The 23,002-nt window shown below is 39.0% G+C and overlaps 1 long non-coding RNA gene across 1 annotated transcript; it reads right to left on the bottom strand.

Moving 5' to 3' along the window:
- Window positions 1–362: 362 nt before the first annotated feature.
- On the bottom strand, window positions 363–715 carry LOC110351468 (uncharacterized). The gene is made up of 2 exons (XR_002398957.3): window positions 546–715; window positions 363–461 (listed from the first exon to the last, which is right to left on the bottom strand). It is a non-coding gene; the product is annotated as an uncharacterized lncRNA (long non-coding RNA).
- Between the last annotated feature and the right edge of the window lie 22,287 nt (window positions 716–23,002).

Raw genomic sequence — 23,002 nt, 5'->3', positions numbered from 1 at the left:
ACTAAACCATATCATTAAGTTCAACATCTAACTATCTTTTAAAGACCTCCAGGGATGGTGACTCCACCACTTCCCTGGGCAGCACACTCCAATGCCTCACAACCCTCTCGGTAAAGAAGTTCTTCCTAACATCCAACCTAAAACAACCCTGGCACAACTTTAGCCCATTCCCCCTCGTCCTGTCACCAGGCACATGGGAGAACAGACCAACCCACACCTCGCTACAGCCTCCTTTAATGTACTTACAGAGAGCAAAAGAAAGGCCACTACCAGAAGATTCCTTATCTACCACTACGAACAGCAAGAACACCTTCAACTATTCAAATGTCTAATTGATTCATCATCTAGATGAAAGAAAGACATTCTGATTTGACAAGTCACTGTTTATGGGCAGCAAACCCTGTTAAGTGCATTTTAAAACAGTTCCAGGTAAATAGGGTGGCCAATGATAGCAGGAGTTCCTGTAGGAAAAGAGGAAAAATTACCAAGAGAGCAGATACAGGTAAAGTGTTGGGTGCCACAAGGCTACCACAATAACCATTTACCAAGTTCTTATCTCAGATGGAATTAAAACACCAACTTTTCCAGCACAGTAGCGGATTGCTCTGGTTAGTAATTCTGTGCCATCTCTGTAGAAGACTGGCTGTACATAGCCAACACTAAACATATAATTAGGAGTGATTTAGGATGATTGTGATATTTGCCTCAGAGAGAAGAGGTGGGGCTGAAGATAAAGCAGCTAGGGCACTTGCCCGAATGGTTTCTTATAGGCAAATGAAACATCACAGCTGAGTAAATTAGGCTGTAAAAACTGCCAGATTAGAAAGCACTGACAACTTTCCTTCCATTCTGCTTCTCACCACCTACCTGACAGTCTCTGCAGAAGATATCCAGGCCTCAAAGAGCAGGCTACATCTGAAGCATCCTCCTTATCCCACCAGGAGACTGTGTCCTTGTCCTGAAGGAATTTTTAAATAAATTCTTTTATTTTTTCCCTAGTGTGTTTTGCTTAAAAATCAAACAACCAATTTGCATGTTCTGCATTTCACCTGAAGTCTTATGGGAAGGAAGAAATGGGTGCTTCAAAGTGATTTTGTCATTTTCTGCAGTAGGTTCACAGACATCTAAGCAAAAGGGAGACTGAGTATCATGTTCAGTATCTTAGCAATGCTATTTCCTTATTTTGTGCAAATTGCAGCAGAAATTACAAAAAGGCAAGGATGCTTTTGTTTGAAGCTACAGTGATTAAAATTGTAATTATAAGGCACTATTTGTTGCCAAAGGCAAACGTTGCTGTGAGTATGCAGGCTCTGGTCATACATGGAGTTCTTAAGGAATAGTTTTCAGATATTCTGTCATGTGGCACCACCAGAAATAGCCAAAAGTCATTACAAGTTCCAGTGGAAAAGGCTTGACGTGCTCTCTCTTTGCTATATACCTGAAAGGTATTCTCTGTCTGATAGGAATCTGTTGGGTAAGAGTGGCCACACCATGCAGCGTGCAATGCCAATGCTACATACAAGTATAAGAATGGTATCTGTGAGCTGCTACCTCAGTAGATATCTACAACCAAATTATGTGAATAAGTTCTTTAATGAGGGTACATAAGAACATAAAAAGAATGAGGGGCATAAGAATATTTGATCTAATCAACAAGTTAAAATAATAATAATGCAAGTAATAAGAACAATTTTTATGAAGGTAAAATACAGCAAAGAACAGTCAGTGTTTGTAAAAATATATTCATCATACAGAGCTCAACACCTTTTTCTGTCCATAGTAAGTGCCATTATGATACTTAGCACTATCTAGTATGTTTCTAATACGTCTGTAATGGCACTGAACAGAAAACATACATTTCTAGTAAAAAGCACTGGATACCATTGATCTGAGACACTTTCACTTGTACACAGCAGAGCAGTATTTCTGTTAATAGGATTTTATGAGATTTCAGTCTAACAGCAGCTCCTTTCCACTACACAGTAACAACCAGCATCCTGCTGACTTGCAATGCGACTGAGCTGATAATGAAGCATTTGCCAAAGAGAAAATTGCAAAAGCGTCAACAATTAGTACCAATGAGGGTTACTTCATTTCAGTAGATTGTCAGAGGGAAAATAAAATAAAATAAAAATAAATAAAAATAAAAATAAAAAAGCAGGTAGTGAAGGCTGCAGGGCAAAGCAGCATAACCTCCTGAATGAGGAAAATCTTATTCCAAACCATGTTGCCTCCTCTCTATACCATCCTGCTCATTAGCATCCTAAACAGCTTCAAAAAAGAAAATGCTCTGCCGCAAACTGTGGCTACCTCTCTTTTGCATTTGGTCACTGATACAGACAGATTTAACCTTTCCTAGAACAAACAATTATGGTTCAGCTATCAGAGTGTTCTGCACTCCATAATGGGTTGAAACGCACGACTTTTTCAGTGTTCTGCATCTGAACTGAAGATACAAAAGTCAGTTTTGTTGCTTTTAAAAAATAAAAAAAGTGTTCCAACGTGCAGCACTGAGCATACAATGCTACTTCAAAACAAATCTTCTTAACTCTAAACTAGATCTGAGGAGTAAGGTAATATCCTCAGGTGTATTTCAAGCCACAAAGTGAAATATGGAAGCTGGGAATGAAGAAATTCCACTTGGCAGACCTACTCCTAGATGTTGTCTCAGATGCATTGGTCAGGGACAATACAGAAACTTGGCTGGGGCTGAAATCTTAAAGCACCACTTTTTCTGTCTATCCTTCATTTATTCTTATCTGTCTAACCCTTTATCTGAGTGCCTGTGTCCTACATTCACATTAACATCCCTCCCCTCCTTGTGTAATACCTCTTTGCCCACAGCAAGGAACTTCCATTTTTAGCTTTTCAGTCTGCTGTTAAAAGGAGAATGTTAAAAGGAGCTTTTCTTTGTGTACTGAGTTTACTCAGAATTCGTTGATACACCTGAAGGTGTCACACATGAGAGAAGGAAACAATACTATTATCAGATTTATTTTTGGCATGGATTTTCTCCTTGCCTCAACAAAGAAAGGGCTGAGGCACAAATCCAGCTCCCAACCTGACAGGCATCGCAGCAGATTGTCATAGCCAACAGGTGAGTATCAAACACTTAACTCAGGATTAACCTACTTGCCACACTCATATCACCTCTTCCTGTCCCTTTTAAGGGACCTCCTCCCCGCTTCCTTAAGGTAGCTATTCTTAGAAAGAAGTTAACATACCATGTGAGTGTAGCTGCTTGTTTCCTGCCTCAGCAAATGGGCATTCTGAAAAAGCAATTAAGAAAATCAGGGAAGGAAAAAAAAAAAAAAAAGCTTTAAACTCATTTTGAAACTAGACAAATCAAATGACTTCATTCAGAAATTCATTTCAAGTTCAGGAGCATGGTTTTGCAAGTGGCATTACTGCAGCCCATCAGGAAAAATGTGTCACCTTACACTTTCTGCAATTTATCCTAACTCAGCTTGGAATTCTTCAGGCCAGTCTAAACTCTTCCACATAAACCCACTCAAGTCTTAGTGCAGAAGGAGCTCTTGAGATAACTTAAGACTGGCCCTCACTTGTGCAAAATTATAGCTGACTATTTTCAGGTGCATGGATTCTTTACATAACATGACACAGTTTCCCACACACGGTGCATGCAGGCATGGCACTGGACAGGGCTCCCTTCAATATCACCCCCTCATAAAAGTCTGTTTTACAACACAGAATTTTCTTGACGGTTGCGTTGGAGCCTTTAGATTGTGAGATTAGCCTTGACTGTATTTTCTCGTAAACCACATAGTTCAATGACCAAACCATCCAAAGCACTCAGTGAAAAGTTTGTGACACTAAAGACGGTGCATACACTATCTTTAAATACATTCATTCTCATTTTCTACCATTTTCCCTCAGACTAAAATCATTTTCCAGAGGCTCTGAAACTGGAAGAAACTGAGGAATACAGGTCATCCGCACACAAAGAATTAGGCACAGTGTATACTTTCACAGGTACCACCAAGCCTGTCTTCTTTGTTACTTTGAGTAATGTGTATTCATAATGTATATATATATAAAAGAACAAAAATCCAATAAATTAAATCCAGGATACTGAGTTCTACAATAATATTCCCATATGTGGTCTTAGGAGGTACACAATAATTCACATTCTGATCCAGACTTCAAAACAGGGATCCCTCTTCTTTACAGAAGACAGCAAGTCCTTATGTAATAAGCCTCAGGAAGCGTCAAGAAAATTCATCCTTCCCAAGTGATAAGAAGTCTCTCAGATACAGCCTGATAAAGAAATTTCTTGTCCCTGCTCTTTTACTTGCACTGTGACAGATATCTCAATAGGTATTCCAAACCTTCAGGGCAACTTAGGAAATTACAAATGTCTGACTTCTTTTGTACTTATATATGAAACAAGATCTTGTACTCAAAAAACTGCTTTTTTTTTAGCAGTTAATGTTTTCAGACTGTTGTCCAAGATTATAAAGTCTATTAACATTGCTATCTGACATATGAATTCATCCCTCGTATGATTATCTTCACTCAGCTACACGCCAGGGTCACATTGAACACACATCTGCATTAGAGCAAATGGAGATTTTTGAAAAAAACTTGTTTCCTTGTTAACGCAGATCTACTACTTGTCATCAGTTCATCTGACATGTGTCACCAGAAGCAGGGGAAGGAGCAACACTTGGAGGTAGGAGCAGGCACAACTGTCATGCCTGGGAGGCTGATCTCTATTTCTGCTGCAGATAAAGCCTCCTCTCTTCTCCTGTCTAAGATAGAAAATTGAACCCTACAGACAAGACAAAAACAGCCCTTTGGATGCAGCCATTGTAACTTGATTACACTGGGTCTCTAGGGTTATTAGTACTTGCTGCCTGTGCTTGCCATTAGCTTCCATCAAGTTTTAATAATACTTCTGAAACAGCACTGGAAACATTTCTCACATCCAAATTAACACCTGATTATTTTCAATGTGGTGAGGACAGAATGAATATTAAAAGCTTTTTTTTTTTTTTTTTTTCCTTGCAATTTTAGAACAAATAAATGTGGCTTTATAAATAATCACCATGAGATTGCCATATTTAAAGTTTTTGGTGCCTCCTAAAATGGTGCATGTCTTTATTTTGCAAGTGTTCTGCAGGGGGTACTAACAAGTTGCTCACATTAAACATCCTTCAACTTATTCCTAAATGTAAATGTAACTGGAATTTGTCAGTGAATTGAAATCTTGCAGTTAGGGCAGCTACTATGCAGTGGACTGAGGGACAGAACATTAAATTACTCCAAACTAGCCATGTACAGGCCTCCTGTAACAAACATTAAAAATGCCTTTGTGCCAAACACCTGCCAAAGATCATTGTTTTCTGTTGTTTTTATTTGTTTCAGGATTCAAACTGCTTTTCTAAAAAATCTTTCCACTTCATGTTAAAGTAGGTCTATAAAAATAGGTGATGAAGTAGATGAAGCACTTTATGGAGGTGCCTATTTTTATTCTACATGAAGAGACTAATGTGACTCACTAGGCTCAGACAATAAACTTTTAGACTTCCAGAGTTCAAAGACATGAATGTAGTCCACAATAGTGCAGCTGCTATACTTTACATACTGTCTGGTTTATTAACCTGAAATATTCATGTGAAGACAAATCACCAGTGAGGCTGAAAAAAACATTTGTTTTGTTCCCAATAAGAGCACAATAAATGAAATTAGTCATTCCATTTGCTTAGGCTGTATTAGAGTCTCTAAAATTCTTTCTTAACTAAAAAAAAATATTTTCTAAAAATACTGCATGCCATTTTACTGACTCTCTGAAAACTTATGAATTGAATATAAGAGCACATCTGCACCTCAAAAGCCTTCAGAACTGCAATCAAAAGCAAATTGGTAAAAACTTTTTTTTAAAAAACAATCCAGTTATTTAATAGCCCTTTATGTCATTAGTTTCCAGAAACCTTTTCCAATTATGTACTGCATGACCTTACACTAACACAAAATGGTCTATAATGTTTAATGGGTGTTGGTGGATTGATGAAAGACTAAAACGGAAGAACTATTGATTTTTAAAGTGTTTGTTCTACAAAGCACATATTTTTGTAATTATAGTCAGTAAACATGACTACTTATGACATGTATGGTGTAACAAGTTCCTTGGATCACTGAAACCACATTTAATGCTCACATTTCTGTACTGAAGCTGACAGAAGATGGTTTGTTGTTTTTATTTTTATTTTTTATTTTTTTCCCCACATCAGCAAGTATGTGAAGAAACATGCATTTCAAAATGTAGCCACACAACTGACTATCAACCAGTGACTGGCATAGAACTAAAACAACTACCACTTTTTAACTGGAAGATGCAAGAGTTACAGTTAATTTCACAGGGAAAGATTTTTTGGTGTGGTTTTATGATTTGCTGTCTTTTTCTTCTCAATCAAAATCTCCTTTTTTCTATTGCTGTATTTGCGTATTTTCTGTAGCTCCTTCTCTTCCCTCTAACATTTGAAAAAGACTGGTACTCAATGTACTGCATCCTCAATCTGATTTGAGATCTCTAAAGGCTGTTCTCTAGCTGCTGTCTCTGACACTACCTATTGGATACAATAGAAAACAGATACTGCAAGGAGGCTGAAGTTAAGAGATTTGGTGAGGAAAGGTTTGAGGAATATTGCTGATCAAAATACTTCTGGGACAGGTAGATTTGCTGAGGTCTAGTGACAGGCTTGCTCCCCTCCAGATGGTGTTGTCTTGGGACAGCCATGACAAAAAAGTGCTGACCCACCAGAAAAGTGTTTCCTCCAACTTTAACCAGTTTTAACTCCAGTTTTAACTGTTGTATACCTTCATCTTCAGCTGCAACCACAGTTCACTACTTAAGGTTGAGGGTCTCCTTATATACCTTCTATTTTCATTCCAAATGCATTCAAAAGTCAGGTTGTTTGTTTAAATCGGGAATCCTTTACTTTGAGCAACCTGGTCTAGTGACAGGGGTTTGGAATTCTGATCTCTGGGTCCCTTCCAACCCAAACTATTCCATGATTGTATGATTTGCCCATTGCTATGACTGTGACTAAGAAACCTCATGCTCTCAGCTGGTCCAAAAAAACATGCCATTTCTGCCTTCTGGCTGGAAAATTGAAAAGAATGATCTAAGCTGCAATTCCAGTCCCTGGAAGTAAGCCGCCCATGCTCGGGATCAGCAAGGAGTGATCTGGGTATCAGCAGGAATGAAAGTAGTGCTGTACTTGGAAGCTAGAGAGGAAATAAGAAAAAAAAAATAAAAGTATGAAAAAGCATCCCAAAAAATCTGTTACGAGCCCATGATTTACCTGGCTGTACCTCTGTAACAACTTCTGTTGTAGACTGTTTCTCATGTATTATTAGCTTAAGTATTGTCAAGGGTTCAAGAGTTTGAAGTCATTCTCTTTTCATCTCTAGCTCCTGACAAGATTCACAAATCGACACAAATCATTTTATAAGTAAAAGTGATGAAAATATGTATGTCTTCCAGGAAAGAAAATACTCATTTATAGAACATTTCAGTTCTTCAGCTATGTTGGCATTACAGCACAGACATTTTAATACTACCATTATCGGTTTGGGTAACTAAATTAGAATGTTTTTATAATCTTTAATTTTTCAATAAAATAGATATATAATGCAATTCTATGAAGAAAATGTTTTGCAAAACCCTGTAGTTGTGGTATTTATAAATATATAATGACAATAAATAACAACAATAATTGTAATAATGCTATATTTATAAAATCTGCCAAACACAGCTGAACACTTGAAAAGAAAAAGAACACTAGCTTTTCCTCATGGCACACTGCATTCAGGGAACACTGAGGACAGCCCACCTCAGCTGACAGTCTCACCAGAAGCAACCAACATCCTGTTCAGTTTCCCAAATTATGCTCAGGAAATGATGCATTGCACAAGGGACTTTGTGAAACAAACTTCTCAGAATGTCTGTACTTTGACATTATCATCCACCTATTCTGCAGTTCAGCAGCTGTATTATGTACTGCTTAGTTGCACGTTCTTGCTCCTGTAAAGGATGGATATAGTATTTCTACATTTCTACTTTGAACTACCACATGGGCCACATGAGCCACATTAACAGAGCAACACAGGAACAGTGCATAGCTAGCTTTTTCTGCTGGGGCAGATTATGCACAAGATGCTCATGAAAGGAGGAGGCAAACATTTATGTATGTTTTTATAAAACTTCAGCAACACAGAAAGGCTTTGTTCTCTTTCTGTAGGGATTAAAAAGTGCTAGAGAAGGCAAAGAAGAACAGTTTGCACTGCTTAGGAAACAACTTGTATTTATCATCTCTTGCCTCTTCATCCATTTAGTCCTGTTGCAATTAGTGTCATTATACAGTATTGCCCCCATGGCCAAATCACGTGGCCAAATAACATCTCAGCATCCTTCAGAATTATTCACCTTTTAACAGACATTTCTCCATCTTCCAACAGCATACTCAGCCTCCATCACCTTTGGATCTGTAGCAGGTGGACAGCACAAAAATAGTTGGACATCTTTTTCAAGCTGTAATTTAAGACAAAAACCTCAAGCCTAGATTTTCGAAGATTTTCTCTGCCTAAGGAATCAAGTTTTATGAGCTCTTTTCATAGTCACCAGCAGCAGCTTTGGAAATGCTAGGCATTCTTCTGATTCTTTTTCACCTCATCTTCTTCCTCCACCTTTCCCAGAAACAAGAATGTGTGTTTAGCATTACCAACCAGAGGAACTCTAAGACATCCTTTCTGCCTGCCAGGACAACACGTAAGGATAATAATAATAGTGAGAAGCCTTTAAGAAAAAAGGATTTGTTTCTTCTCACAAAGATATCTCCAAAAATATTATGGAAATATGACAATGCCTTCCTAAAACTCTAGCCACAAATCTCTCAGGGACTAGAAGAAATTAAATGGTGCATGATTACACTAGCAAGGAATTAAAGCACTCCAGAGGTGCTTACATCTGTAGGTTAGCACACAGCACAGAATTTTTAAGCATGGCTTTTTCACTTGTCCACTGCTGGAGCATGGGCACTGCAGTAACAGGCATTGCTGGTACACATAAGAAAAGTTACTCTTACTGGTGGAGCCAAGCAGGAATCTGAATGCTGAGGCCCTTTCTATAGTATGGACATGAAACAATTTCAGGGAAAGGCACCAGTCATGCGTTGTCCTAGCAATGACCACATAGAAATACCATATTGGAAATAGCTACAAATCATGCCCCTCTGCCTCACGTTGAGACAGCCTTTTAAGAAGGTAAGGAAGATTATTGAAATTCATATGCTGTTTCCTAAGTTTTGCATGGAGACAGCTCGGCAGATTTGCTGTTAGACTGCTGAACGTCCAAGACATTGCCTTACAGGAAGGCTTTTACATCAATTACACTGCTCAATTCTGAATTGTTATTGAACAGGCATTTCCATATGACCACCAGCAATGGTAAATCAGCCACAGGCCAAGCAGACAAGAGGTTCTGGTGCAACTCCCTGGAGACTGTCTAGGCAATTGATTTAAACCTTTGTCAGATGTCTTACTACTCAGCAGCAACACACAGACATACTTCTGCCATGGACTGCTGCTGATTACCCATAAACTGGCTCAGACTGTTGACTAAAGGCACTTGAAGCACTGGTCAGACAAAGGAGACTTGATTGCATCTGCCCAGCACCAGGTGATTAGGACCTGGATAACAAATGTACCCATTTTTCTATAACATACTAGCCTGGAATTTGGAGGTGACAAACTGCAATAGCTGGCAACCGCTAATTGGTCTCCACTAATTGGCCTCAGCAGTGAAGAAAGTTCAAGAGCTGGTCTGGCACTACAAGACTAACAAAGCCATTAGGAAGCAATAATTAAGGCAATAGCACCTTGAAAGGGTGTCACAATACACATATGTCTGACATTTACAGGAGCAAAAGCCCAAGGAGGAGATCAGCCACGCCTGTGTTGAGCTGTTTGCTGTGGACACAACACATGACCAGTCAGAGCAAGTGCCTTCTTTTCCCATGTCATTGGTACTGATCTAAACTGGACAACTGGGGCTGAAACTTTGATTTCTGTGTGCGTGTGTGAGTATCTCAGGGAATAGGTGTGCTAATATAGCAAGAATTGCTGCCTACTTGCTATTCCAGTCCTGCCAAATAAATAAATTCAATTCACCGAGTATTACAGTTCTCTTCCAGCAGCCACTCCACCCTACCTACCCATGACATTGGTGGTCAACATCAAATTTAACTGCTCTGCTTAAAAAAAGAATCTCCTATTTAGCCTTACTTAAGTAGACTATAGTTTATCTCAGCCACTTATGTGTTAATACTAAGAGTTTGTCTTGTTTAGAACAGGAGCCCTGTGCTGGGAGGTTCCTGTTCTCAAGGCAGCAATTGCTCTCCAACACCTTCCTTGCTAGGGAAAGAGGTCGCTAACATAGAAGAGGTTTTTACATAGTGAATTGCTGTTGCAGGAAGGCACTTCCAGCATTTACACATTATCTTTGGCAAACAAAAGGACCGGAATAGTAAGGTGAGGGGAGCTTTTTTTTGAGTGCTGTCATATATATATACTGGTATCTGTCTTTCCTGAAAATAAAGGTGTTGGGAGAATCTCTTTTTGCAGACATTCAGTCATTCAAGCAGTTCTGACTAGTTCCAGTAAGAATTATGTTTCACTCATTTCATTAAAGCATCTTCTCTTTTTCCCCTAGTGCTAAAATCACGTCAGAGGCAGCATCAACACTTTATCTCAGTAGCTCTTTCTGCAAGCAGCTTCTAACTTCCTAAATGCAGGCCATAGGTGAGCCTTTGCCTCACACCCGACTATCCAAGCTTGCTGAGCCTCCCAAAAAACAGCCACTCACCACTCCAAGAGTCACCTCTTCCTCTCTCTTCCCTTACGAATTTTACTGCACCATTCATCTGTATTGGAAGCAGCTTCCTTCATTCCTTCAGCAGCACACAGCCCTCCTGCATCAAGATTTCTTATGTTTCCAGTCACCTTTGAAGCAATGTTTAGTTTTGTGTGATTTTTTTTCCTTTTTCCCCCAAACACAGGTTTTCACAAAAGCTCCCCTTAACTGTGTCTCCTTTTCCAATTATGTAGGTTTTTTTAGTGATTTTTTTTTTTTTTTTTCGTGCTGGCAATTGTATAAAGTGCTGCATTGCTCTTTCTCCTTCTCTGGGCTGATGTGTTCCAGCACTGTACTTTGTGTCAACCAGTATGTTATGTTTGCCCAGTTTCTCCACCCTCCACATTTCTTCTGTTGACAGCTGTGTACCAGACTGCTGCCCTCTTTGCCAATCTATCCCACACTCATTATTCCTCTTCCTTCTCCCCTTTTTTACCTTTGAAATGTGAACGGACTGTTTAGGGATCACTTTAGGGATCAATGTGACTTCTGCATTTAAAAGGAGACCTCTGCCTCCTACTACCCAATGTATTGTTACACTCAGCAACCTCTGCAGGTGTGTTTTCTTTGTTGTTACCCATTCGCCACTCCTCTGGAGCTCCTGTATAAACATTCATGCAGACACATTCCCTCCTAAACCCACAGCTGCAGTTCTTCATTTAGGAAATGGTAGAGGGTTGCTACTACAGCCTGCAATTTTATGGGTTTTAAAACAGACCAACACAATGCAAACCCTTCCCACTACAGTGATATCTAATTTAATCAGCTGAACACTTGTTGCAGGGAAAATCTGCTTAAGTATGTTAAAACCAATCAGCCTCAAAGCACTTTATTGATTTATAAACAACGTGTAATTAACTGGCAATCAGAGAACTATACATTCAGAATCGATATCAGCAATGCAACAAATAAACCACAATATTGAACATTTAACAAAATGTTAGTAAGCATCTAGAATTTTTTAAGTGTTCCTCTAATTGCCGAAGACTTCTAAGCCACCTTACCTCCCCCATACACCCTCCTCCCCCCCCCACAGACACACAGACACACAGACACGTGCACATGGGCCCTCGCAGAGGCAAACAACACTCTTTTGGGGCAGTTTCCCTTTACATACCCAAGGCTTCCACTGGATATAGGGTTTCTTTAGTTTCGTATATGTCTGTACCTCTTTCAAAAATCTGCCAAGCCACACGCTCACACGCTGATAAGAAAGCATCCCATGAGTTCACACATACACGAGGTGCAGGTCTGTATGTGCTGCCCTCTGTGCTGTCACTCCACTAGACGGATGCTCATGGCATCTGACCCATGTGATGGCCTTATGTCACATTCACCCCAGGTCCCTCCCCGCTATCACAACTTTTCATGCTTTTACACTTGTCAAGTTGACTTCTTTTCTCAATAGCCTCTTGGCTGTTTCCTGGTTATTATTTAATTGGGATGAAGGTCATCTAAAGGAAACTTGGTCATTGCTGTTTTCTTCCTAGCAATATCAGGCTTTAGGCAAATACCTTTGCAAAATTGTTTGGAGCTCTTGTTAACCCAGGCCACATTATCAAAAAAGATGTGCAAATTTGCCCCCACGCTACTATGTATAAAAGAGCAGAGCTAGTTATCTTTTCCTCTCACTGTCCTGCAGAGGCAAATATTCCTGGCAAAGGTTATGTAGTTTCGACTGTCAAAGATGTAGCTTTCTTCTAAGGTTTCATCCATTAGTTATCTTTCAGAACAGACTGCAGCAATTACGAAAGAGGTATCTGTATTTCTCTAAAATAAGGAATATCTGATTTTATACATGCTCACCACGATACCCATCCTCGTTATAACTGGATTACAACTGTTCAAAGCCCAGAACAGAACACAGAAAGCAAATTAAACCGGTAAATAAAAATCACAGTATTGTCATTTAAAATCAGCATCGCTTTGCAAGACAGTGTGTTAGGTTTACATAGCAAGGCTGTGGTGGCAGGGGCGCTGCAGGGGTGGCCTCTGTGAGCAGAGCCCAGCAGCTGCCCCATGTCAGATCAGAGCCAGCTCCAGCCGGCTCCAAAAGGGATCCGCTGCTGGCCAGCGCTGAGCCAGTGAGTAACACTGGCTGGGCCTCTGGGAGAATAGATTTAAGAAAGGGAAAACCTGCTGGTAACAGCAGCTGGGTGAGAGGAATGAGAAAACGTGAGAGAACCAGCCCTGCAGCCCCCAAGGGCAGTGCAGAAGAAGGGCAGAAGGTGCTCCTGTCACCTGTGCAGAAGTTCCCCTGCAGCCCATGGAGAAGTCCCCAGTGGAGCAGTCTGTCCCCCTGTAGCCTGTGGTGTCCATAACAGGGTGAGGGGGCAGAAGAAGGTGGATGGCAGGTAGGAGCTTTTAGTTTGCTTTTAGCTCTCACTGCTCTAGTCTTATCAGTTGGCAAGAAATTATATTAGCCCCCCCTATCGTGAGTTTGATTTGCTCATGACAGTAGCTGTTCAGTGATTTTTACAGAGATTTGCAAAAAAGAATCTGGTGGAAAACAAGTTGAACCTGAGCCAGAAATGGACCCTGGCCACTAAGAAAGCTAATGGTATTCTTGGCTACATTAGGCAAAGTATTGCCAGCAGGTCAAGAAAGGTGATACACTTCAGATTCTGAGATCTTCCCCGTGCACTACATGTGATGCAAACAGTTTCTGTAGGCTGGGAGTACAGCTGCTGCAGAAACTGTAGTCCAACCACCATAAATATCATTCTCTCACATCTTCACATAACTAATGAAAGGCACAGAAGCCTCCAATGATTCAAAAGATGTCTGAAACATTGGCACTTAGAAGTCCCAAAGGCATTTCTGCCTTACAGAAAGCCTACCAAAGGAATGCTCCGTCACATTGTGGCATAAGAAAAGTGCATGGCTGAATTGGCAGTGTGATCCTTTACTGTCTGTGTAAAGTTGTATTAACCAGTTAGAAATGGGATATGCCCCATCAAGCACATGCAGATAGGCAGTATGCTTCCATCAACTATTTTTGTCCCTATTTAGAAAATAAATAAATAAATAAATAAAAATCCTTCAGTACTTTTCAGATCTAAGCCATAGGAAAGTCTCTAACACTAAAGTGTTTCAAACAGGAATGTTTCAACATGTCATATATATATATATATATATATATATATATATATATATATACCCTCTCTGTCTCCTACAGAGATTGAAGAAGGTGTGTGGAGATGTCCTGATGGATGTTTGGGGTGCAGGTGCCCAGGTGCCTCCTCCCTGTGAGGAGAGGCCGGGGTTGCCCCATGCCAGACATGGCCGGTTCCAGCTGGTTCCAATGACCCCACCACAGGGCATGGCTGGGTCCTGCACCCAAAATGGCGGCACCTCAGAGACAAGAAATGGCAAAATGATGCACAGCAGAGAGAGTGAGGAAAAACTTGTGAACACTGAGAGAAGAAGGGCAGGAGGTGCTCCAGCAGGGACTCCTCTGCAGCCTGTGGAGAGCCCACACTGAGACTTGTTGATCATGTAGGACTGCAACCCATTGGAGGACATGTGCTACGGGATGGAAGGAGTGTGAGGGGAAAAGAGAGAGCTATTGAGTGGGTGTCTGGCAGCCAGCAACAGTCAAATCACCATAGTACTTGACCATGGAAAAGCAAGTGTTGAAGTGAACGGAAAGCCTGTACAAGTGCAGAGATTTTTTTTTTTTTTACACTGACGGAAGAAAAATCTTGTAACAGCACAGTATGTAGGAGATCCTGGCTGAGGCCACAGTTCTGCTTCTTTTTGCTTCCAGCCTCTCTCCTTCTCAGTACTCAGCAGCTCTGGAGGACTGCATACATATGAAAATCACTCATCCATCGATGCTTCAGGCTTATTTTTAATTTGTTTTCCATGCCTTCATCCTAGTCCTTTAAGTATGTTTTCTTTTAGCTTGCTTCTCTTCACCTGCTCCATATCACACACTGACTTTTGCTGCCTCTTCCTTGAACTTGCCCCAAATTTATTAGTGCCTCTTTTCTTCCTGAACTCCTCTAGCATGTACATTCCTGTCTACTGCCAGGGTGAGGATACTTTTTTTTTTTTTTTTGACAGCTACCCATATATTCCTGTCTCCTCTGCAAGAACCAACACTATACTGCGTTTCATTTGATAAGCTATTACTTTAAACTGCAACAGCACTTCAGTACATCATTAAAATTCTCAGAGAAAAAAAAAATCCAATTGCCTGGTAATGCTTTGTGACTTCATCTCACCTTCAATGATGCAACCAATGCAATTGGGTTGAAAATGAATAAAAGAAACAGTAAACAACTGGAAGCTGCATTGTGCTAATCTCGTATTCTGTACTGGTATTTATTTTTTTTATTATTTTTTTTTCTTCCATAGCTTTCTGTTTTTAACTTTATAGCACTAAGCTTGCTATATAGGCAAACTAGCAGAAGCAGCTTCAGAAGTGTCTCTTCTTTCCTTTAAAGTATGAGAGAGTATATGTGGGTTTGTTCAAACTGAAATGTTAGTCATTACACTGTCTCACTGCACATTTGGATTGTACTGTCAGCCTTTGTGTAATAGTGGGTACCACAACAAAATATGCAGAAATTTGTAACTTCTCTCAAGCATGATAGATGCTGATTCCATCTTGATGGCGTCCCACATAATTTCTTGGTTCCCACCCCTTCTCTCAGACACTGTATTTCCTAAATGGTTTCTCTGGTCACCACCCCATGGTATAAAACTTGTAGATATCCAAATTTGTTGCCACAGAACATTTAGTGACTAGCAAAGGCAGACTCATGCAGATTGATCTTCTTTGTAAAGAGTCCTATTTCTTTAAAAACAATATTACTCATGAAAAATAGCACTACTCATAATCAAGTAGAATGAATAGATAAAAGCACACAGAAAGGAATCTTCTCATTAAAAAGGAGCATCATTTTTAAGGAGCAAAATTATTAACTTTTTTTTTTTTTTTTTTTTTTTTTTTAACTCAAAGACATGATTATATCTATGCCTTATACTGAAAAGTTCATGTCAGGAAAGAACTGACTTACCTTGTCCTATAAAGGGGGTACTTTAATAGTTGAAACAGAGTCATCACATCATACGAAAATTTATAATAGAGGGGACCTATGAAGGTCATCCAATCAAACCTCCTGCTCCAGACAGGGCCACCTTCTAGGTTAGGCAAGGCTGCTCAGAGCTTTTTGCCCCTCAAACTGAAAATATCCAGAGATGGAAATTCCACAGTCCCTCAGCATTAGCATCTGTGTGCAAAATAAGATTTCCCCTTTACTGTGAGGGGACAGTGACATTTCTGAACTCCTTAATCATACCCATCATTACTCTAAACCAGTATCTCTCCAATATTTACATATTCATGGCTATAAATAAGTGACTAAATAATTACTACCAAATTTTTACTTTCAAATACATAGAACACTGTTGAAAACAGAATATCCCCAGGAGCCCTACTAACTAGGAAAGAGGGTTTGGTATGCCGCTTACTGATCTTCCTGAAAAAGATGGATTGAGTATTCACTTACAGAATTACCTTTATTGGACTCTTCCTCCTTAGGTTTTTCACCTAATTTTAACTTTTCAAACAGTGTAATGAAGGTGAAAGTGTAAATTGGGAAGCTCTTGTGCATATTTCCCACAAAGTGGAATTTCCCTCAAGGCTTTCAAGACTCCTGCCCACTTTAGCAGCTATAGTCAACCCTCATATTAATAAAGCCTAAATTAAGAATTCTTACTTCCAGAAAAAACACTGAAAGGAAGTTTACTGTAATTAACACTTCTTTCAAATTTTTTTTTGTTAAAAGTTACCAAGTGCACAGATTTTATTGCACGTATTATACAAATTCTTTTAAAAATGTGTCCTATTTTCTGACATTGCAATTCAAGTTTCCACATCTAATGTTTTCCTTTGATACTAAGTTTCTTTAATATTGGTTACTTAGTGTTATTGGTTTTTAAGTGTTATTTCATTTTCATGTGTTATACACACAGCAAGTGATATGATTAACTCCATCCATCTTAAAACATTTAAGTATTACAATTTCAGATAGAGTATAATATATTTAAGAAATACAACAGTTTCAGCTTTGCATCTGCCATTAATCATTATGATATACAAGTTACCACTAAGATTGCTTACAGCTGATGTCAGTGTAACGAAACTGAAGTCTATTTTTCCTCAATTTGCTATTTTATGTACACATCACTGACAGATTCTTCATAGTTTCCCAAGAAAATGTGAAGAGCTGAAAAACCCATTGCTCTATTATTCAATGAATAATATTCAGGTATGTTCCACTGAGTTTCTCTTCTCCCCCTCTACAGAAGTGTTAATTAGAACACCTAAAGATGCCCACTTTGTTATATCTACAACCAGGCACTTTCTTTAAGTCTTCAGTGCTTGTAACTAATGAAGATCTTCACTGTTCATGACAGAGGACTCTTCAAACAGGGAGTTATTAACAGCAGTGTTTTCAGGAAGACTGATCTTGGAAAAAAATCAAGCTCTCTGTTCTGCAGTTTTAAAAAACAATATTTAAATATTAAAAAAAAAAAAAAAAAAAAAAAAGACTTGGTTTACATTATATGACTTTCATATGCTTTTTTTTTTTTTTTTAATATTTTTTTCTTCCATGTCTCATATGGATACTCACTGGAATCAAACTTTGCAGAGCAGTTTTAGTCCCTCTATCCCTAATTGCATATTGCTTACATTTTGGCACATACTCAGGCTGAACTTTACTGCATATCAATAAATTTCCCATATACGGAAATGGACATACAGAAAGGTCAGACCACACTTCAGTACTAATCCTACTGACAGTATATACATGAACGCAACAAGATTGGTTTCATGCTGGATTTCCTATAACCTTCAAAGCTATCTTAATAAGCCAGAGAGGCACATGTCCCTCCACACACTAAACTTTAATTCGTACTTTCCACTGTGTACACTGCTAACCCATTCCCTACCAAAAACTTATTTTTCAGGAAGTTGCAGAGTAATCCTTTCATTTTTATTTATTATTTTTAAAGTAGCTTTGCCCTACAGGACCATAACGAGCACATAAAGACTGGAACTTGGGTTCTTGTGAATGGAGGTCCAATAGAATCTGCTTACAATAATCTCCATTTACTTGAGAGATAGCCCAGATCTGATTTAGCCAAACACTTGAGTCTACATATTAAAAAATAAGGAATTGAAAGGAAAATGAACCATTTACATAGACATGCAACCAATCTTCCTGGAAAGAAATTCAGATCTTCCCTTCTTTGAAGAAACTAAATTTTATGTCAGGATACTACTATTCACCATGTCATCACATGGAGGTTCTCTATTTTTGTGCAGCTAGCTAAGGCTCTAGAGCCAGCCTTAACAAAAACTCCAGGAGCCCCTGGGATCCATATTTTAAGTTGTAACAGGTAGAGTCTCCAAACTAACAGTGCCATTAGATAATTTCCTTGTCACCAGGAATCTCAAATTAGCCTCAGATGTGAGTGATAAATGTGATTAGAAGGCAGCAGTGACCAAGTATATCTGGAAAAAAAAATCTGCTTAATAAAAACTTATCACAGGGCACTACTGGTTAAACAGTGAGTGCTCAAGCACTGTATGTACGGTGCAATTAGGAAAAATGGAATTGCTCTAGTTGCCACCAGCTCTCTTACAACTCCAAAGCACATTTCTCTTTCTTACTGGCAACAGTTGTAGAACACAGCTTAACTGAATTGAGGTACACGAGGATCCTCACCCACAGCATATGAGGAGCTGGCAGTATGTGCATGGGGCAGACACAACTGAAGGGGTGTTGGCTTACAGCACTAAGAAAAAACAAAACAAAACAAAAAAAAAAGAAACAGTAACAGCTTTCAGCATTTCCACAGAGATTCCCAACATAATTCTCTAAGTCTTGGTGGTAAAATTTTCTTCCTTTTTAATATACAAAGAGGGTCCTACAGAAGTCTGTAGGGTCTTTGTATCTGTAGAATATATTTAGCAGTAGGGACTAAAAGGGCAATTATTAACACCCGCAGGAAGCATAGGTAACTGTTCCATAAACTTAAAAGGTACGCTGGGCTCTTTTTATTATGACGAGGATCTATAGCACAAAGCTTCCCTCATCTGAGTGTATCTCAAAACCTGTTTTGTGAACACTGCTTGAAATAATACAATGTTCCTGAAAAACTAATGCACTGAAGAACAAAGTAAGAGTGCCATCTACTGTTGATATTCATCAGTGGATTGTTGAATGCTCATTTATGTTCCTTTCTTTACACTATGAACTTATGCTTAGTCTCGCAATTAGCTAATTGCACCATTTTTACTGTATATGTAATTTGATGACAACACTCTTTAATCCCAGTTTGGGCATTCACCAGGGAACTGGTTAATGTTTTGCACTGAGCCTTTAGCAACTTCAGTTCAAATCTCAGTCACAGCAAATTTCTTCCAGCTCTCAACATGCAAAAGCAAAGAGCTGCAAGACTGCTATGAGATTTTACTCTGCAAGTATCACTATCTGATTGTCCTGTTCATATATTCTTCCCTAGGAATCTGGAACTGGAAACCAATGAGCACATCCCAATGCCCCATCTATTCAGTAAAACTGCATAAAAGGAATGACTTCCTATAACAACCTTAGCCTGATAACAGCACTGAGACCAAAAACAGAGGTGATCCCTTAAGTTATCTCTGATATCTGAGTAACAACGACAAAAACAAACAAACAAACAAACAAAAAAAAGCAATAAGTAATAGTTAAGAGATGGTAGAGTGCTCTATTTTGATGTTTTCCTGCATATGTTAAATAGATCAAATGAAGTAACCTATCAAATACACATACAAGCATTCAATTACCTCAATTTAAACACCAAACTAAAATAAATATGGCTCTGAATGTTTCCATAGGGAAAAAAAAATAAAAAAAAAAATCACAGATTTCTTTAAGGGTCAAGTATTCTGCCTGAGGCCTTCTTCTTCAGCTCACCTTTAGGTATCTTTATTTTCTACCCTATGGTTTCCAGTAAGGACCAACTTCTGAGTCCTTACATAACTGTAAGTAACTGTGAACAACATTCTTAACCTGAACAGTCGAGGTGCATCTACGTTAGCAGTTTAGAGAGCCGCATAATTTCTCAGGTATGAATGCACTGGGTATTTGTGCTAAGGGTTATATGGAACATGTTTTGTACACGCAGCCTGTGCATGCAATACGTTTATCTCCTAAACTAACTACAAAGCTTCACACTGGGAAGCAACCCAGAGTGCCCAGTGTTAGTGGACACCCAAAGTACAGAATTTAAAGAAAAAAAAATAGGCAACTGTGAAGTACTCCTGCTATATGCAAGCAAAAATTCTGGAAATGTTTGTCTTATCCCTCCTTTACAGATGAGGGAAATCCAAAATAATGAGAAAAGTAATTGGAGATCATTCACAAGTTTCTGTGCTTTCCAGGAAAAAAAAATAATTAAAAAATAAATAAAATAAAAGCCAGTGAGAAATCTTGGTAGGCTAACAGATACAAACTTGGACTTGGACTTTCTAATTCCAAAGAGGACAACGTTAACACCAAATTTGCCTCGTCAGTATAAGTGGTCTTATACCATCATTATGTCTTCAGTTCAGGAGAACCAAACTAATGGTGGCTACCTAAGAGTTCCTGTCTCAGTCCTGAAAAAGAGTATTACTCTGGTGATCTCAGCCAGGCAAAAATTTCACTGGAAGCCTGAACAACTTGATGACAGTCTGCCAAGGTCACATGGAAGCTTATCTCTGCAAAGTCCCATCCTACAGGATCAATGCTGCATTAAGTTGGAAGAAAAAGATGAATGCAACATATTTGAAAAACAGGAACAGAAACTAAGTCTGGTAAAGCCAGGCAAATCTATCCTTGCTACAGGGAGCCAAATAATTTTGTCTGGAAAAATGAAAAGACTACTGCAGTACTCAACCTGCACTCTGTGGTGCCTGGAAGGGGACCACAGGACCCTCCTGAGAAATATCCAAAGCCTTTGGAAAAGGGAGATTAACCATCTTCCCTAGTGAGTACTTCTGAATATGCTGTAGTCTCAGCATGGGAAGTTCTGAAACGGAAGAAATTTGCTAATATTGATTTTGACTCACCATAATACTGGTTGGGGGGTGGTTAATTTCTGTGGTTCATAACTCATGGAAGATGAGATACCTATTGCTAGTGGTGAAAGTCTAGATCTGTTCTTTAAGGAAAAGATCTCTGTCTGCATCTTTCCCCTAGCAACAGTTAATGACACACTGAAGGCATATGTCCACATTGCTGCAGTAGTCTGCTTACAGGAAAGTGGGAAAGGAAGGCAGATTAGCAATTTTCATATGATCATACTTTTATTATTATTTTTTTTTCTGTTAGGGCAACCATGAATCAGTTTCTCTCTTTACCCTTGAATGACCCATACTCATGTAAGTGTAGCATCTGGTAATGTGTTAGGAGAGTTTGTTCTGAAATCATACAGACAGTGCTGTTAAGCAGGGTAAAATATAATTCCACTCCAGAGAAAACAGCAGTAACAAGGAAAGGATGATACATGGAAGGCTGCAAAACAGGGAATATTGAAGGTGCTCTTCCATGTATTGCTGGGGGTGGGGGTATAAACCACACAGACAGGTATTATCCTTCAGTTGCTAATACAGGCTCAGAAATGGATCTTTCAGTGGTGCCCCAGTTGTTACCACATTTTGTCGTTGTCTTTCTTTTGCTGCAGTTTTTTTCTTTCTCACTTTCTGTTTTCTAGCATGCCATCAAAAGGCACTGCATGGGAGAATTATTATTATAATTATTATTTTTACTTTTTTTTTTTTTTTTAAACAAGTGGATACTGCCTTACTTTCTGGCAGTATTGCTTATGTGCAAACAGGGATTGGAAGGACTGGACACAAAGTAAAAATGGGAGGAGGGAGCTGGAGGAGTGCATCTCCAGTATATATTCCAGAAAAATATTTTCTGGAAAATATTTTTCCAGAAAGGAAGAGTTGGAATGGTTGCTGGGCAGATACATATTTCTTGCTGAATTGTATTTCAACAGAACAAAAGCTGATAGTTGGCCATAAAAAGACTCAGTAGGGTATGGGAATGTACATAAACTTTGGCCTCAATGAGTACTCAAGGTAGTCAGCTTTTGCTGGCAAAGCCAAAAATTATCTTTGAAAGGCAGTCTGGGGATATTCCTAAGGACTAAAAATAAATAAATAAATAAATAAATAAAAATGTAACTACTACCTTCAAGAAGGAGGATTTGGGGTACTACAGACCAAACAGCCTTGCTTCAGTCCTTGGGAACATGATAGCGTAAATAACCCTGAGAACTCTTTCCATCAATGTGAAGGACAAGAAGGTGATTGGGAGTTGTTAGCATAGATTTTCAAAGGAGAAATCACACCTGACAAAACTGGTTGAAGATAACAGTATAATATTCCCTTAGCTTTCCATCTTACCTTTGTACAAAACCAGTTCTCTCAACTTCTTGTATGCCAAGGGCATCAGACTCCTAATCGTGGTAGTGATACCCCACTGACTTGGTCTGGTAACCCGGTATTTTCTTTGTAAGGGGGGAGCCCAAACAAGACAGTACTTGAGCTGTGGTCTGATATAGCCAGACAATTTATTTTCAAAAAGAAACTGTACCATAGCCCCCATTCCTATGATTCTTCTACCAAAAAAAAAAAAAAAAAAAAAAAAAAAAAAAGCTCTAAAGTTGAAATTGGCTACCTTTTGCAAAGTACAGTACTTCAATGTGCCCTGTGTACAACCATTTCTGTGACAATGTTTCTCTGCAAATGGCAATTTTAAAAATAGATTCATTCCTTTATGTTTTTCTTCCCAAATATCACACCCTGGAACTCTAAAAATTGGATCTGCAAATAAAAAATATGCAATTAGGCCTGCAACTGTTTGTTCTGCAGCTCTAAAGTTTAGTCTTTGCCCAAAGTGCTCTATACAACCCACTTTGTGTATTCAGCACTGCCTTTGTAGGGCCTGTGCAACTTGACCTTTCTCAAAGGTTTTCTAGGCATGCTGTGTGTTACCTTCCCAAACTTTT

Source organism: Anas platyrhynchos, chromosome 3, assembly GCF_047663525.1.
Source record: "Anas platyrhynchos isolate ZD024472 breed Pekin duck chromosome 3, IASCAAS_PekinDuck_T2T, whole genome shotgun sequence".
NCBI lineage: Eukaryota > Metazoa > Chordata > Aves > Anseriformes > Anatidae > Anas > Anas platyrhynchos.
Note: the sequence above shows the minus strand (reverse complement) of the source record. Positions and strands in the feature narration are given on the sequence as shown.